The sequence below is a fragment of the Bidens hawaiensis genome, unplaced genomic scaffold (assembly GCF_021521415.1).
Source record: "Bidens hawaiensis isolate Kalapana, Puna unplaced genomic scaffold, B.hawaiensis_p1.1 tig00003897_1, whole genome shotgun sequence".
Lineage (NCBI taxonomy): Eukaryota > Viridiplantae > Streptophyta > Magnoliopsida > Asterales > Asteraceae > Bidens > Bidens hawaiensis.
In genome coordinates this window covers 180,245-196,415 of record NW_027491225.1, presented here as the reverse complement: position 1 = coordinate 196,415, position 16,171 = coordinate 180,245, and the positions used below count along the sequence as shown (strand labels likewise).

The following is a 16,171-nucleotide window of genomic DNA, read 5'->3' as shown; positions in this document are numbered from 1 at the left end:
CTTTCATCCAAGGCGCCGAATACCCGGAGCTTATCCGCACATTGATGGGTAAGGATGGCATGCCATCAACATGGGATGCCATCATGACGGCGGCCAAGCGCTTTGCCGAGACGGAGAAGCAACTGGGAAGGGACCTCCCCCAGAGTACACACCTCTACACGCAGAGGACAAGAGAGAACAATGTCCGGATCGCCCGGCAGAACAAAAAGAGGAAGCTAGGTATCTGGCAGTCAAGGGTAAACTTTGACACCTCATCCAGCTCTCACCCTCTTGTTGGCGGAAGAAATCATACACACCCTTCAAGCCAAAAACACCGGTGGACGCCACTCATCAAAAGCGTCACGGAGATATTTGCCACTTAAAAGCTACCGTGGCCAAAAGCTCCAGTGATCCGGCACCGACCTAATGCGGATCAGAGCAAATCCTGTGACTTCCACGGGACAAAAGGTCATGGTACGGAAGAGTGTACATCCTTGAAAGACATTGTTGAAGCATTCGTCAAGGATGGAAGATTGGCACACCTGGTGGCATCAATCAAGAAGGGAGGACTGAACGACAACCGGTACCGGGGCAACGGACGAAAGCCCGTTGACATCAGCATCAACATGGTTCATGGCAACATCAGAGGAAGAAAAAGGCGAACGCCAGAACCATGCGCGTGGAAAGAAGCTGAGGTGCGCTTCCCGCGAGTGCCAGGAGGACCCAGCAAAGAAGGCCCTATCGTCATCAAAAGCCAGCTGGGGCACTACATCACCTCCCGCACTCTCGCTGACAACGGCGCCTCGTCAACGGTGATGTACAGGCAGTTCTTCGACAAGCTAGATGACGAAGACAAGGAGCGCCTGGAAACGATCTGCGCCTCGATGGAAGGGTTTGATGGCAGCACAAGCACCTCCCTGGGTATCCTATCTTTCCCCGTCACTCTTACAGATGGAAAACACTCCCGCACAGAAGATGTGGACTTTGTCGTGATGAGGAAGCCACACCACACGTACGACATTCTCTTTGGGAGAGACGGGATGGCAAGATTCAACGCCGTGGTATCCTCAGTCCACGGCATGATGGGATGGCCAACAGCTGAGGGTGTAGCGATGATCACCGGCATTCCCCAGGTATGCATCGCATCTGTCTCATCTAAACCCAAACCAAAGATGGCTAAACCAACCATCACCGAACCAGAAAGATGGGCCTTCAATGGCAAGTACCCTGACCAGGCCGTAACCATTGGCCCAACAATTGTTGATCCCACACGCACCTTACTTAAGCGCTTATTACAAAGGAACGCCGACATCTTCGCGTGGATACCAGCTGACATGACTGGTGTACCCCGGAGTAAGGCAGAGCATAAGCTCAAATGCGATCCGGCTGTCACACCGATCGTACAAAAGCGCAGAGTAATGGGGCCAGAACAAACTAACGCGTGTAGATCCCAAGTCAAGGAACTTCTTGACGCAGGCATCTTACGCGTTAGTAGATATCAAACTTGGGTTGCAAATCCCGTTATGGTACCGAAGAATGACAAACAATGGCGCATGTGCATAGATTTCAAAGATATGAACAAAGCATGCCCCAAAGATTGTTATCCGTTACCTGAAATTGATCTTAAGGTGGATTCGTTGGCACCATTCCGCCTTAAATGCTTCCTGGACGCGTATAAGGGGTACCATCAAATCCACATGGCCGTTGATGATCAGGACAAAACCGCTTTTCGGACGCCCGATGGCACATTTTGTTATCAAATGATGCAATTCGGACTTAAGAATGCCGGGTCCACATACCAACGCCTGATGGACAAAGAGTTTCATTCCCAAATTGGGAGGAACTTGGAAGTCTACATGGATGACTTGGTCATCAAAAGCCCTGACCCAGAAGCGATGTTGAAAGACATCGAAGAAACTTTCAACACGCTCAGGAAGATAAACATGAAGCTCAACCCGAGCAAGTGTGCCTTTGGAATGGAAGAAGGGAAGTTCTTGGGGGTCATCGTCACTAAAGATGGCTTCAGAGCGAACCATGAAAAGGTCGAAGCCATTATCAAAATGGAATCACCTACTACCATCAAACAGGCTCAGACACTGAATGGACGACTAGTGGCACTTAATCGCTTTTTGGCAAACCACGCGGATAAGTCGTTTCCCTTCGTTTCAACGTTGAGAAACTGTTTGAAGAAAACGCACTTCAGCTGGACACCAGAAGCGGAAGCAGCTTTTCAGGAGATTCGGTCACGCTTGATCGAACTCCCAACACTCACAGCACCAGAAGCGGAAGAGGAGTTAATCCTATACCTTTCCGCAACTGATAGAGCAACCGGGGCAGTCCTGCTAGTAGAGCGAAAAGGCATCCAGATGCCAATCTATTATGTCAGCCGTATCCTAACAGACGTAGAAACCCGGTACTCTACCCTCGAAAAATTAGTCTTAGCACTTATACACGCTTCACGCAGGTTAAGACGATATTTCCAGGGTCACCCAATCACCATTCTCTCCAACTTCAAACTTGCAAACGTTCTAGGCAAACCCGAGTTATCGGGACGCCTAGCCAAATGGGCAATTGAGTTGGGAGAGTACGCGATAAAGTATAAGCCAAGACCAGCCATAAAAGGCCAGGTTCTGGCCGACTTTATTACAGAAGTGCCTGCATCACGGGAAAAAGAGTGCCAGGAAGAGGCTCAACCCTCTCCAGCACAAGACATCAATGATGTCTGGCGACTCTACACTGACGGGGCAGCCAATAACGAGGGTTCAGGCGCAGGGCTAAAGCTAACCAACCCAGCGGGCCAAGAATACACTTACGCTATTCGACTGGATTTTCCAAGTACGAATAACGAAGCCGAGTATGAGGCATTCCTGGCTGGGCTGAGAATTGCGCGTAAGATGGGAGTGAAAAACTTGGAAGCCCACGTGGATTCCATGTTAGTAGCCAATCAAATCAACGGGACGTACACGGCCGGGAACGACACAATGGCCCTGTACCTCGCACAAGCAAAATCCCTTATGCGCGATTTCAATGACTGCAAAGTCATACACGTCAAGCGAAGTGAAAACAAATCTGCGGATGCGTTAAGCAAGCTTGCATCATTAGCCTTTACCCACTTAGGAAAGGATATCCGCATTGAACTCCTCGAGACACCATCGGTCCCGCATAAGGAAATTTGTGTCATCCAAACCAGCACGGAAACGTGGATGACACCAATAATAAAATACCTTGCGGCAGGTACACTACCGGAGTCCAAAACACAGGCAAGAAAACTACGCTGTAAAGCACTGAATTATCAACTCATCGATGACATCCTTTACAGACGTAACTTTCTTGGCCCACTCTTAAGATGCGTGGACAACCAAGATGCTGACTACCTCTTAAGGGAAGTACACGAAGGCATCTGTGGAGTACACGCAGGTCCCCGCGCTGTTGTAGCCAAGCTAAACAACGCGGGATACTTTTGGTCGGGGATGCATACGGATGCACTGGCATACATCAGAAAATGCAGGTCTTGCCAGCTTTACGCACCCAACACGCACCGCCCGAAGAATGAACTTGTTCCAGTCACTTCTTCATGGCCATTTCAGAAGTGGGCCATCGATGTGACAGGCCCATTTCCTACAGCAGCAGGAAATGTTCAGTTCCTTGTGGTAGCCATCGACTACTTCACCAAGTGGATAGAAGCAAAACCTCTAGCCCAAACAACCGCAAAACATATCAAAAAATTTATTTGGGAATTTATTATTTGTCGTTTTGGACTTCCACAGAATTTGGTGAGCGATAACGGCACCAACTTTGCTGACAAGAAGCTACAACAGTGGCTGAAAGAACTTCAAATCACCCACACCTTTACCTCAGTGGCACACCCGCAAGGTAATGGTGAGGTGGAAAGAGCAAACAAGAGCATCGTCGAAGGCATCAAGAAAAGACTCTTGGAACACAGATCCGGCTGGGTGGACGAGCTTCCGCACGTCCTTTGGGCAAACAGAACGCTGAAGAAAGCCAGTACGGGAGAAACCCCGTTCAGCCTCACTTATGGCACTGAAGCCATGGTCCCGGTCGAGATTGGTTTACCCTCACCAAGGGTCTTGATTCAGCCAGAAGACAATGATGCGGAAAGACGGTTGGATCTTATGCTAACCGAGGAACGCAGAGACTTAGCCGCAGTGCGTGAAGAAAACTACAAGCGACAAATGCAAAAGTACTACAACACGCGGGTAAAACTCTGCAACTTCAAAATAGGAGACTACATACTGCGTAACAACGAGGCTTCGAACCAAGAACGCCCAGGAAAGCTGGCCCCGGTCTGGGAAGGGCCATACATTATCAAAGAAGTCCTGGGAAAGGGCGCATACCGGCTCGAAAGGCTCGATGGCACTCCCATCCCAAGAACATGGAATGGAGCTCAATTACGCAAATGTTATATGTAGATCAATTCCAAAACTTGTAAAGAAAAGGCCTAGAGCCACTTCTAATGGAAATGATTCTCCTTTCATAATGTGTTAACTTTACCTTTATACTTACAAACTTCCCACACTGGTGCCGGTATTCACCGCATGAATGGGGAAGAAGTAAGTCGTTACGTGTGGAAGGCGGCAAAACCCGCATAAACACAACGTTAAAAATAAGGAAAACCTACACGCAGGTCAGATGTAAGTAAAGTTTAGCCATCCTTGTAAGTGCAAGTGACGGTCCTACCCGCACAATCATGAACAAGGAAGCAAAACTTCAACCTATCATCTACCACGTTCAAAGGTTATCCTAAAAAGGATAAGGAAAACCTACACGCAGGTCAGATATGGGTAAAGTTTAGCCATCCTACTAAGTGCAAGTGACGGTCATACCCGCACAATCACGAAAGAGGAAGCAAAACTTCACACCTATTATCTACCACGTTCAAAGGTTAACTTATCCTCAAAAGATGAGGAAAACCTACACGCAGGTCAGATGGTAAAGTTTAGTCATCCTACTACGTGCAAGTGACGGTCCTACCCGCACAATCACGGAAGAGGAAGCAAAACTTCACACCTATCTACCACGTTTAAAGGTTAACTTATTCTAAACACTTGGAAAATTGCTAATTTAAACTAAAATATGCAAGTCATATAACGTTTATAAAGCAAGGAATCCAATAAAAGAAACGGTCTTACCCGCACAAAAGATTTATATTTCATAAATATTCGTTACAAGAATGGCCGGGTAACTACCCGCCTACAAGAAAGTAAATCTATACAACTATATCTATCCCAGAAGCGGGAAGGGATCTTCAGGATCAGGCTTCAGGGCCACTTCCACTTGGACCAGCCCCATCAGTAGAGCGTGGCAGTTCAAGGAAAGCTCTGAGGATAGCTAGCCCGTCATCAGCAGCAGCAACTTCATTCACCTTTTCCACCACTGGATGCGGGAAGGCGGCGTATTGATTTACTGCTTGGTCGTATACAGCTTCGGTATCTACATCGAATAAAGGGAAGTTGGAAGGCGGGATGCCTTTCTCAACGAACCCTAGACCAAGCAGAAAGCCGGCCTTTTCCCCATCCTCGTGAGAAGCGTTGAGGGCTGCGCTCATAGCATCGTCGTAAGATGTCTCTGAGAAGACCCGATGCACAACCTACAAAAGAAAATATACAAGTGAAACCTTTTCTATTTACAAAGAAAAGCGTAAAGACATGAAAACATACCTGAGACAACGCTTCTCGAAGAAGCCATTCCTTGGCAGCCAGAGCTTCTTGGAGGGCAGCTTGAGCTTCGTTACGGGCGCGTTCGGCTTCACTCTTGTTGAGGTTGGCAAGCAACACCTCTTTAGCCGCAGCCTCTTCGACGCCCTTTAGCTTACGCTCGGTATGGTCAAGCACCCCCCTCTGGTCCAGGATTTCTTGAAGCTTCTTAGCATCCTCCATTGCCAAGGCATCATGAGCCTGCTGGAGAGCCTCTAATTTTGCTTTAAGCTCTTCATTCTCCACGCGTAGAGGCTCAACAACAGCTTCAGCCTTGGTGGCCCTCTCGGTTGCGTTCCTCGCAGTTTCCTTAGCCAGCCGAAGCTGTTCATTAACAGCTTGGGCAGCCTTGGAACGGGCCTCGAGTCGAGCCTGAACTTCAACCTCAAGGGCCTTGAAGGCCTTCTCCTTCTCCGCAGCCGCTGCGGAGAGTTTTTGGTTCTCCTCCCGGATAGCCCGCGCCTGAGCTACTTCTTTAGCGCGAGCTGCTTTTAACTTGTCGTTTTCACGACAAAGCAGCTCGACGCGCGGCTGCATCCGGGCGAGGAGAACCCGAAGCTCATTGCTTAGCCTACCCTCCTGGTAGCTAGCCATGGCTTCCCCCAACACATCACTGGGAGCAGCGTGACGAGCCCATTCCACGCACTCCACAGGGGTACGAAGGGTTGTTCCTCGGCGTATGTTCCATCGCGGAACATACACTTCATTGGAATCCGACACTGCAGAAAACAAAAAGCAGTTAGGAAAAGATGATAAAAAATATATAAGTGAAAAAGGGCTAAAGGAACCCTACGCACCTGTAGGGTCTATAACAGGCCGATAGCCGCCGAACCCATCACCTGAACCCAAAGGAAACCCATCCAAAAGGTTAGGCAGATGGGAATGTGGCAAAGATTGGAGAGAACCCCCATGCGTACCTGATGGACCGGCCATCGTTGCCGGTGGCGGGGGCATGGTAGCAGCCGCCGCAGTCGCTGCCGCAGAATCCGCAGCAATAGTAACCGCCGGCTCGGTGAAGGATGCTGTAAAAATCGCACTCACGGCCGGCGGTGACGTCATCTCGGCTGGAACAGTCGGCTCAAAGGAGTGAGCAACTGAACCAGCGGGAGCAGGCGCAGGCGCCTGGGTCGACGCCTCAGGTAGGCTGACCAAGCCTACCGTCATCGGCGGAGAGGTACTCCTCTGCGCTCCACCCTGGAATGCGTCAACATCCACGCCTGCGTAAAGAAGAAAAGTGTTAAAAAGGATAAAGCTATGAAGATAAAAGCTGAAGGAAGTTGTACTTACGGGTTTTCTTGAGCCTGAAAGTACGAACGGGCGGGGATGAACCCGATGGAGCCGGCCTCTTTGCGCCGGTCACCGTCGTCTTCTTCGGCTCTCCGGAGGTGACAGTCGCAACCTCCGGAGCCGTGGTCTTATCACCACCGGGATTCCCCGCCACCTCCTCGCTCTCAGTCTCCGAGTCAGACAGAGGCACCGGATCGGCAGTGGAGGCCACCTTCTCCTTTCCCTTCCCGCCGGCAGCCTTCTTCTTCCGCACCAACGGAGGACCATCTGTGGATTCCTCATCAGAACAGACGATTAGAGGAATTCCAGCAGAGGTTTCAACATTGAGGGGTCGAGTGTTGAAGAGGGCCTTACCTGGCCGCATGGCGCAAAGGATCTCATGGCCTAGCGGATAGACCTCCACGAACCGATCCGCAGTTTGTTCGAGGATGGGCAACTCGTTCTCGTCAAGAGCGCGAGTACCCATCCGTACGGGACCGTCAGCCTCCCGCGGGTTAAGGAGCGACTTCAGGTCGTTCCCCTCTGAAATAAACAGGGAAAAAGTTAGAAGAAATTTAAAATCAACAAAAGGAAAGAAAGCATACCGTAAGGAACAGAGTTCGAACCGTATTCGAGGACGATCGGAACCTTCTGCGCGTCCGCCGCCTTCCAGACCCGGCTCATCCCCAACATGACCATCCCGGACTCCGCAAACCGGTAAACCGGAGATTGGATCCGAGATATCCTCGAAAACCATTCCGCCTCCTGGTAGTTGGAGGCGTGAAGGCTTGGGAGAGCTTGCCCATTCTTAAACTTCATGGCAAGGGGAATGGCGCGAGCAGAGATAAAGAAGAACTCCCGCTTCCACGCGCGAAGACTGCGCTCGGTCGCGCAAATCTTTAAACCCTTAATACGGGTTGTCAGGGTATACCACCCCTGGATGCACCTCCAAGTGTAGAAGGTCATCAGGCGGTCAACATGGGGCTCGATGCCCAAAATCCGGCACACCCACTCGAAGTGGCGAATCTTGGCGATCGCCATGGGGTGCAGCTCGGTCAGATGAACACCGTGCCTCTCAAGGACACGGTAAACAAACTTTGTCAATGGGAACCTAAGATTCCCATAGACAAAGAATGCTGCATAAACCCCGATCTTGCCTCTGGGGGCATCGTACACAGTCTGATGGGGTTCAGGAAACTCAGGCTCGAGAGGATCGAGCATGAACTTCCTGACAACATACCGGTACAGATCGCCGGGCAGAGCACACTGGCACTCGCCAGCAGTACTCTTGTCATCGGCTGCAGACTCGAGATCACGTGAAGACATCTTGCAGAAAGAAGAAAACGATTTCGGGAAAATGCTTGCCTGAAAAGGTGAGTATTTGCCGGAAATCGCTAAGAAGAAGAGAAGGATGAAAGTGTGGATTACAAATAACCCTCTCCCCCTTTATATATACTAATCGCAATTAATGCGATGAAATTAATGCGGAAGAGAGAGAAAACGAAGGTGCAATGAAACCACGACACGTGGCAAAAAGCAAGCTGGCAACAGCTGTTGACAGGACGCATACCATTAATTTCGCGGCCACGCGCCCGAAAAATCGCGCCCACGCGCCTGAAAAAGCGTCTGGAATGACCATGTACTGTCACGTCACCATAACTTCCTGCACGTCCTGACACAGTCAGAAGAAACCGTCGCACGACGTTTCAGATGTTTGGACTGTTCCTATCTTTCCACCAACTCTTCGAATTTCAAAATTCAAAATTCAAAAAGATTCAAAAGTGAGCGGGAAAATACCCCTTACCTTGGCAACCAAGTAACCGTAAGACGGATGCGGGTACAGTGTTAAGGCAAAACCCTTCACATACCTAGCACCCGCAGGGAATTGAAGCCAAGAATAACTTGGCAACCAAGTAACCATCAGACGGATGCGGGTACAGTGTCAAGGCAAAACCCTTCACATACTTAGCACCCGCAGGGAATTGACGCCAGGAATACCTTGGAAATAAAGTAACCGTAAGACAAGTGCGGGTACAGTGTCAAGGCAAAACCCTTCACATACTTAGCACTCTGCAGGGAATTCAAACCAAGAAGGATCTTCTGGGCAATGCTTGCGGAAACGGGATAACATCCCCGCATGACGGGAACGTCGAGAACTATATTGTTTGAAACTCCAAGATGGAATTGGTGGTTTTAGCATAATTGATCACTATGTTGAAAACTACCAAGACCCCATGGAGAATCCACACAAATGGGACTCAACGCTCCTGACGTGCGAGGAGGTTACAAACCTACCCGCTTCATACCCAAAGATCAAGCAGAAAAGTCGGGAATTTCTGCGTGACATCAGGAGAACCGCGGGAAGAATCGCCACGGAAAACCTAAAAACTAAACCCTTTTCAAAACCCCTTGCTAAGTCCAAAAGTTCACCTCACTTATTAATAATTCATGAGAAGAACATTGGACTGGGGGGACTTGAAGAGGTAGGTCCCAGCAGAGCCCAGTTGGACCCGCAAGACTAACCGTGAACAGGGACGTCTGCGCAATGACCAACTGCTCCAGCAGGACCCACCATGCTCAAAGAACCTTACGCGCAGTACGCCAGCTGTACCCGCAGGGAAAGCCTCCCAATGGTGAAGTACCCCGCCTGTTCCCGCAGCTGCGGATACAAGCCATCAGAGAAGGCTACCCGCACTAACAGCAAGGCTACACGCACAAGGTATTCGTTACTTCAGTAGTCACATGAAGGAATGAGCAAGGCGGGAACACTCCCGCCTAAATGAGCCAGTCCGTATGCTTCTGGAAGGTCTTTCGTACTATACCTACTAAGGTATGGGCGGAATAGACAGTTTGACCAGAGCAGCCCATGAACTAATCACAGGGTGACAACTCACCGACAACAATACGAGGAGGAGCACCCTCTAGTACTGTTTGTCACTATTAGCCGCTGCCTACTCACCAACCCTTACGATGGAACGTGCCCAGCCTACAGTTGGTGGAACAGTGCGTAGCCGGCAGTAAAGGAACAGTATACAGCCGACCTTATTACTGTTGGCCGTAACCTATCCACCAACCAGCATGGCCTGTGCATAGTCCACTGTTGGTAGAACAGGAATACTATTCAGCCGGCTGTACCTGCTTGGAAACCTACCTTCGGCTATAAATACTCCAACACCTTGGAATGGTAAGGGGATCATCTGTTATCTCAATCTTATCTAGCAATCTCTTAATATACACTTATATTCAGAGCAATCTAGTCTGATTCTCACGCCGGAGGGTGGTCACAAGGAGGAACCCCCCCCTTCTCAGTGACGAGCTTACGGTGTCTGTTTTGCAGGTCCCCTGAAGAACAACCTTCTCTGCTGGACCTCATTCGTGGGAAACATTACTTAACCCCCAGATTATCTATAATCTGCCTGTGGGTTCACTTAGTGTTTCTTCAATGGTATTCACCTGTCCATTCATATGACGCCCTTAAATATTACATAATATTTGTTGATCACTTCACCAAATATACATGGATTTATCCCTTGAGATACAAATCTGATTCCCTAACCACATTCACTCATTTTCAAAAACTTGTGGAAATCTACTTTCAAACAAAAATCAAACAGTTTTTTTTTATAATGGGGGTGAGTATATTAAACTAGCACCTCATCTTGCTTCTTGTGGTATAACCCATCTTACTTCCCCACCTCACACACCCGAACATAACGGATATGCCGAACGCCGCCATCGAAAAATAGTCGAAACAGGTCTAGCTCTACTTTCTCAAGCCAGAATGCCTTTAAAAATTTGGCCTTTCGCTTTCACCACTTCCACCTACCTAATCAACCGATTGCCCACTACTACACTTCAAAATGATTCTCCCTTCTTTCTCCTATTTCAAAAGCTTCAAAACTATAACAAACTTCGTAGTTTTGGTTGTCTATCATATCCATGGCTACGCCCCTACACAACCCAGTGAACCCACAAACTTCAACCAAGGTCAAAACCGTGCATTTTTGTAGGTTACTCATGCTCTCAAAGTGCATATCACCTCCTTGACCCGCTCATAAATAAAGTGTACTCCTCTCGTCATGTGCATTTTGTTGAACACCAATTCCCATTTGAACAACTTACTGAAACCACCTCTCCATCTCTACCTACACCAGAAACTCTACTACCCCTTACAATTTCTCACATCCAAGCACCAACCCCTCATGATCCCTATTCGGCCTACCACCCCCACCTTTGGGCCCATTACCCTTGTACCTCAAAAAATTGTTTACCAACAAAACATACGTAACACTCCCATAACTAACACCAACTCCGAATCCACTACTCTCAACACTCCTACATCACTTATTCAAAGCAATTCTAATATTTCAACACCTGAAAATACTACTCCCATATCCTAATCATCAACTCCACTCTTCCAACCCATAACTCTGACTCTCTCAACTCCACTACTTCCAACCCACCTCCTAATCATCAACCACCTATAACCCGAGCCCAACCTAAACCAAACTCCAAATATCATAATTATGATTTTGTTTTATACAACACAACCATTCAACCCTTTCCCGAGCCCTCCACTATCACCCAAGCGCTCAAACACTCGTCATGGCGCAAAGCCATGCAAACTGAGTATGACGCTCTTATACATAAAAAGACGTGGACTCTTGTTCCCCCGACTCTATTCCTAATTTGGTTGGATGCAAATGGGTTTACCGAACCAAATTCAAGCCCGACGGTTCCGTTGACCGTCTAAAAGCGCGTCTCGTTGCTAAGGGTTTCCACCAACGACACGGCCTAGACTATAGTGAAACATTTAGTCCGGTAGTTAAACCCGCGGCACTCCGTCTTATCCTTGCTCTAGCCGCTTCTAAAAATTGGTGTCTTCGTTAACTTGAAATCAATAACGCATTCCTTCTAGGCACGCTCACCGAAACGGTGTACATGTCTCAACCACCCGGCTTTATCGACCCATCCTTGCCTAACCATGTTTGCAAACTCAACGAAGCCATTTATGGTCTTCGACAGGCTTCAAGAGCTTGGTATGAGGAACTCAAGTCCTTCCTCATCTCATCTCACTTCAAACCTACCATTTCCGACTCGTCTCTTTTTGTCCACCGATCTACCACTCATCCTATTTATGTCTTAGTATACGTTGATGATATCATCAGTCCAAACACATCAGTGGTAAATGCGTTCAATGCTGTTCTTTCCACTCATTTCTCCCTAAAAGATCTAGGTAATCTATCCTACCAAAAGACCAAGATTGGGCTGCCCTCAAACGTCTACTTCGGTAATTGCATGGCACTATTCACCACGGGTTACTCATCAAGAACAATTCTCCATTATAGTTACATGCCTTCACCGATGCCGATTAGGCTGGTGACAAACAAACCTATCGTAGCACATCTAGTTACATAGTGTATCTCGGCTCCAACGCGGTCTTGGAGTTCCAAAAGTCAACCCACTTTGGCTCGCTCTTCAACCGAGGCTGAGTTTCGAGCAGTTGCACCCACCACCACCGAGTTACAATGGCTCATGTCTCTTATGTTCGAATTTGGATATTGGTCTACAGTCACACCTACCATATATTGTGACAATCTGAGTGCTACACATTACTCACCTAACCCTGTTTTTCATTCTCGAATGAAGCATCTTGCCCTAGACTTTCACTTTGTACAAGAAAAGGTTCAAGAAGGTACTCCTCGGGTCACCCACATTGCTAGTGACAACCAACTCGCGGGTGCTCTCACGAAGCCTTTGATCAAACACCGGCATCATCTTCTTTTGTCCAAGATTGGTCTTCTTCCCAGATCGTCCATCTTGCGGGGGCATATTAGACCCTTAAACAATAACCACTCAAATATTCAAAGTTAAATTATATTTATAGATAGTATACTTCTGTTATTCATTTCCTTGTTTATAAACTTGTATTTAGGAAGTGTCTCTGTATATATATTGCAACACTTTTATCAATGATACATTGGTTTCATTGATAAAAGAATATCCATGTAATGTGGACTACTATATACAATAAAAAACACACGATCAGTTTCATCAAGAAAATAGACACCATGCATTGTAAAATGAGAGACATGACTTAAAATAAAAGAATATCCATGTAATGTAAAAGCATATCGATGACTTCCGGTGACAGAGACATGTTAAGATTCGGTGTCTTAAAAACTTGCGGTTCTGACTCATCAACCACGTTGGCGAAGCCAACGCTCTTGCCATCTACCGGGCCGAAACCGAATTCCGTCTTAAGGGGTGTGTCAATGGTGTAACACCCCGGCTAAAGCGGAATACGTCCGAGTGTGACGTACAGATTGCTCAAAACACATGTGACACTATTAAGTGAATATTATCATTAATTAATTTAAACATCAAGTACACAAGTTTGTAGCATGAAATACAAGGAAAATACAATAACAATTAACAACTTGTCCATTTATTAATATAACCTAAGTTCTGGTGTCTTCTCCGTTTCATTCTCTAATAATTCTCCGTTTTACCAGTAACTAATTATGTGATTAAAGCTCCTAGCCTTCTACAATTAAGATAAGTTATGTATCCAGTATGAATTTTGATACGCATTTGATTTTGCGTATGTTAAGGCTCGTATACTACTTTGAAACATTGAAGTATGGTATTCGAAACACTTGATTTTGCTTTCTATATGCATTTGATATTGCATATGTTAAGACTCAAAGTTGTAATGTAATGGCATCTAAACAAAAAGATTAAAAAAAATTCTTCAAAACAATTTGTGTGGTTACAGAACCAAACAAGTTTCGGAAATTTTTAGAGAATAAAAGACTACCGGCTCACATAATTAGAGGATGGTATGAAAATATAATCGTTTTAGCCAAGTAATAAATTATAGGAGTGATTAAAATTGAATCATAATAATAAAAAAAATAACCGTAAGTACTAATGTGTAGGGGTGAACAAAAATCAAACTATGATCGAAAAGTGAACGGTTAACCAATAAAATTATATGAAATTAACCATAACCAAACAAAACCGACAATATTCTCAAAAGGTAACAACCAAAGTTAAACATCCATCTACAGACCAAATAAAATCGCAAACCATGGGTAAACTCCGGCTAGTCATGGCTTATGACAAGTCACATGGCACGTTTAATGCAATGACATCAAACATCATTAAATGTTTGTTCAATGATAACTAAATTAGGCAAGCGGTGCATGTTAAAATAATATGTCAAATCTCTTGAAATTTCATGCAAACCAGGAAAAAAGACCACATCTTATGTCATTGAGCACCCCTACCATTAACTGGTATACTAAAAATACTTCACTAACCAACCAATTATTCATTCATTACAACACAATTCATGCATTAACTTACTAACATTTACCATCTTACCCATTCTACCATACATCAATATTTACTTCAACGTTTTCTCGCGTCTTATGACGACTTGCGGTTTCAGTGTATGACGTAACGATTCGTGGATTCTTTGTCGTCACTAGCTCAGACGTAAATCCTTCCATGTATAACCTTAAGGATCTGGCGCAATAACTTTATGATGACGATTTATTTGGACGCTTCTTAAACACGTTAAAGTTAAATATATAACTAAAATTTAGGGATGTGAATATGAGACACTAACTGAAAACACAACAACGTTAAATTTGCTGGCTTGGGTTCCATACAAACGGGTTCGAGTCAGTTCCCAGGTTGACACGTTTAACCCATTTATTTTTTAATTTTATTTTTTTTATGTAATAAATTAAAGTAGTTGGCCATGTAAAACCAACATATAAATTACAAACTTCTGGGTCGAATGAGTCGTGTTCGGGTCACCCATGAACATTCATGGCATGCTTGGATTCACATGACTAACACGATTTTTTTTTATTTTCATGTTCGGGTTCACGCTTATGTAGGACTGGACTTGCCAAGCAACAAACACGAACCATTTAACACCTATGCTCAAATTCAAAGATAAGTCAAGACTGTTACATCTAAATAAAAAATTTATTGAATGTTAGAAACAGTTGGCAATTGCATATTACTCTCGTCCAAATGGGTATAATAACAAGTGGAGTCTTCTCAAACCTCAACCCATATCCTTCGAACTTCAGACACATTCCTTCCAACTCGTTTTTCACGAACTCCGCTCATATTTAAATTAGCCTTTCACATAAAATAATAATAATAATAATAATAATAATAGCTAAACTTCCGCATTTGCAAAATTTTCATATTGTTAAGATTCCTGATTGCACCGATGCTGGAGTGATCGCGGTCGTTGAAAGCTGTCATTACTTGAGAAGGCTTCTTATCAACGGTTGGAGGGATGAATAAAATCGGACATGATGCCTTAATGGCAATTGGTACACACCTTGTGCACCTTAAGGAGCTGCTTTTGATTGGCGTTACCCTACCATGATAAGTTTACGTGAAATTGCAATTCATTGTAAGAAGTTGGAGCGATTAACGCTATGTGGATGCGATACGGTTTATGATGATGAAGTTTTACTTATCGCGTTTTATTGTGATGCATTAAAGACGCTCAGCATTAGATGTTGCCCTGTAACTGATTTTGGGATTGAGGCTTTTGCTTATGGTTGTCCTAATTTGGTGAAGATTAAGGTGAAGGGTTGTAGATATGTTTCAAGTGGAACTGGGAATTGGTTACGTGCAAGGCGGGGATCGTTGGAGGTTTATTTGGATAATGAACCTCGAACCGTGGATGCAGCTGCAAACGAAAGTGGCGCACAAGAAGACGTGGTCGAGGTCCATGCTATAATGAACCATGGTGTTGATGTGCAACTTGAGCCGGTGGCTAGTAGCTTGAATCGACGATCCTTTTTCACGACGTGGTTTGGGGTTTTCGGTCGCAGTGGTCTTGTGGCTTGCGCTTTTGGGAGGAGCTCAGGTGGCAACGGCAGTTCCAGTGGTGGCTCATAAATTACTATCGTTTATATAATTACTGTTTAAACTTACATTTAGAGTTGATCAAAAGTTTTTTTTTCTTTTACTTTTTTCGTTTTTTAGTTTTATTATGTAAACTACAAGCGATAATTTGGACATCACACAAATTACTTCGTATACCATAGTAGTTGTGTTTATGAAGAATAATTTGAGGTCTACTCTCTCTCTCTTCCATCTAATTTAACTAAATACCACAATTTCTATATCAATTTTAGTTACCGTATCTCATTCCAATATATATGATTTAA

At 45.7% G+C, this 16,171-nt stretch overlaps 1 pseudogene; it reads left to right on the top strand.

The window, feature by feature from the left end:
- Positions 1-15,899, top strand: part of LOC143624574 (F-box protein At1g47056 pseudogene) — a 34,145-nt pseudogene extending 18,246 nt beyond the window's left edge.
- The last annotated feature ends 272 nt before the right edge of the window (positions 15,900-16,171 follow it).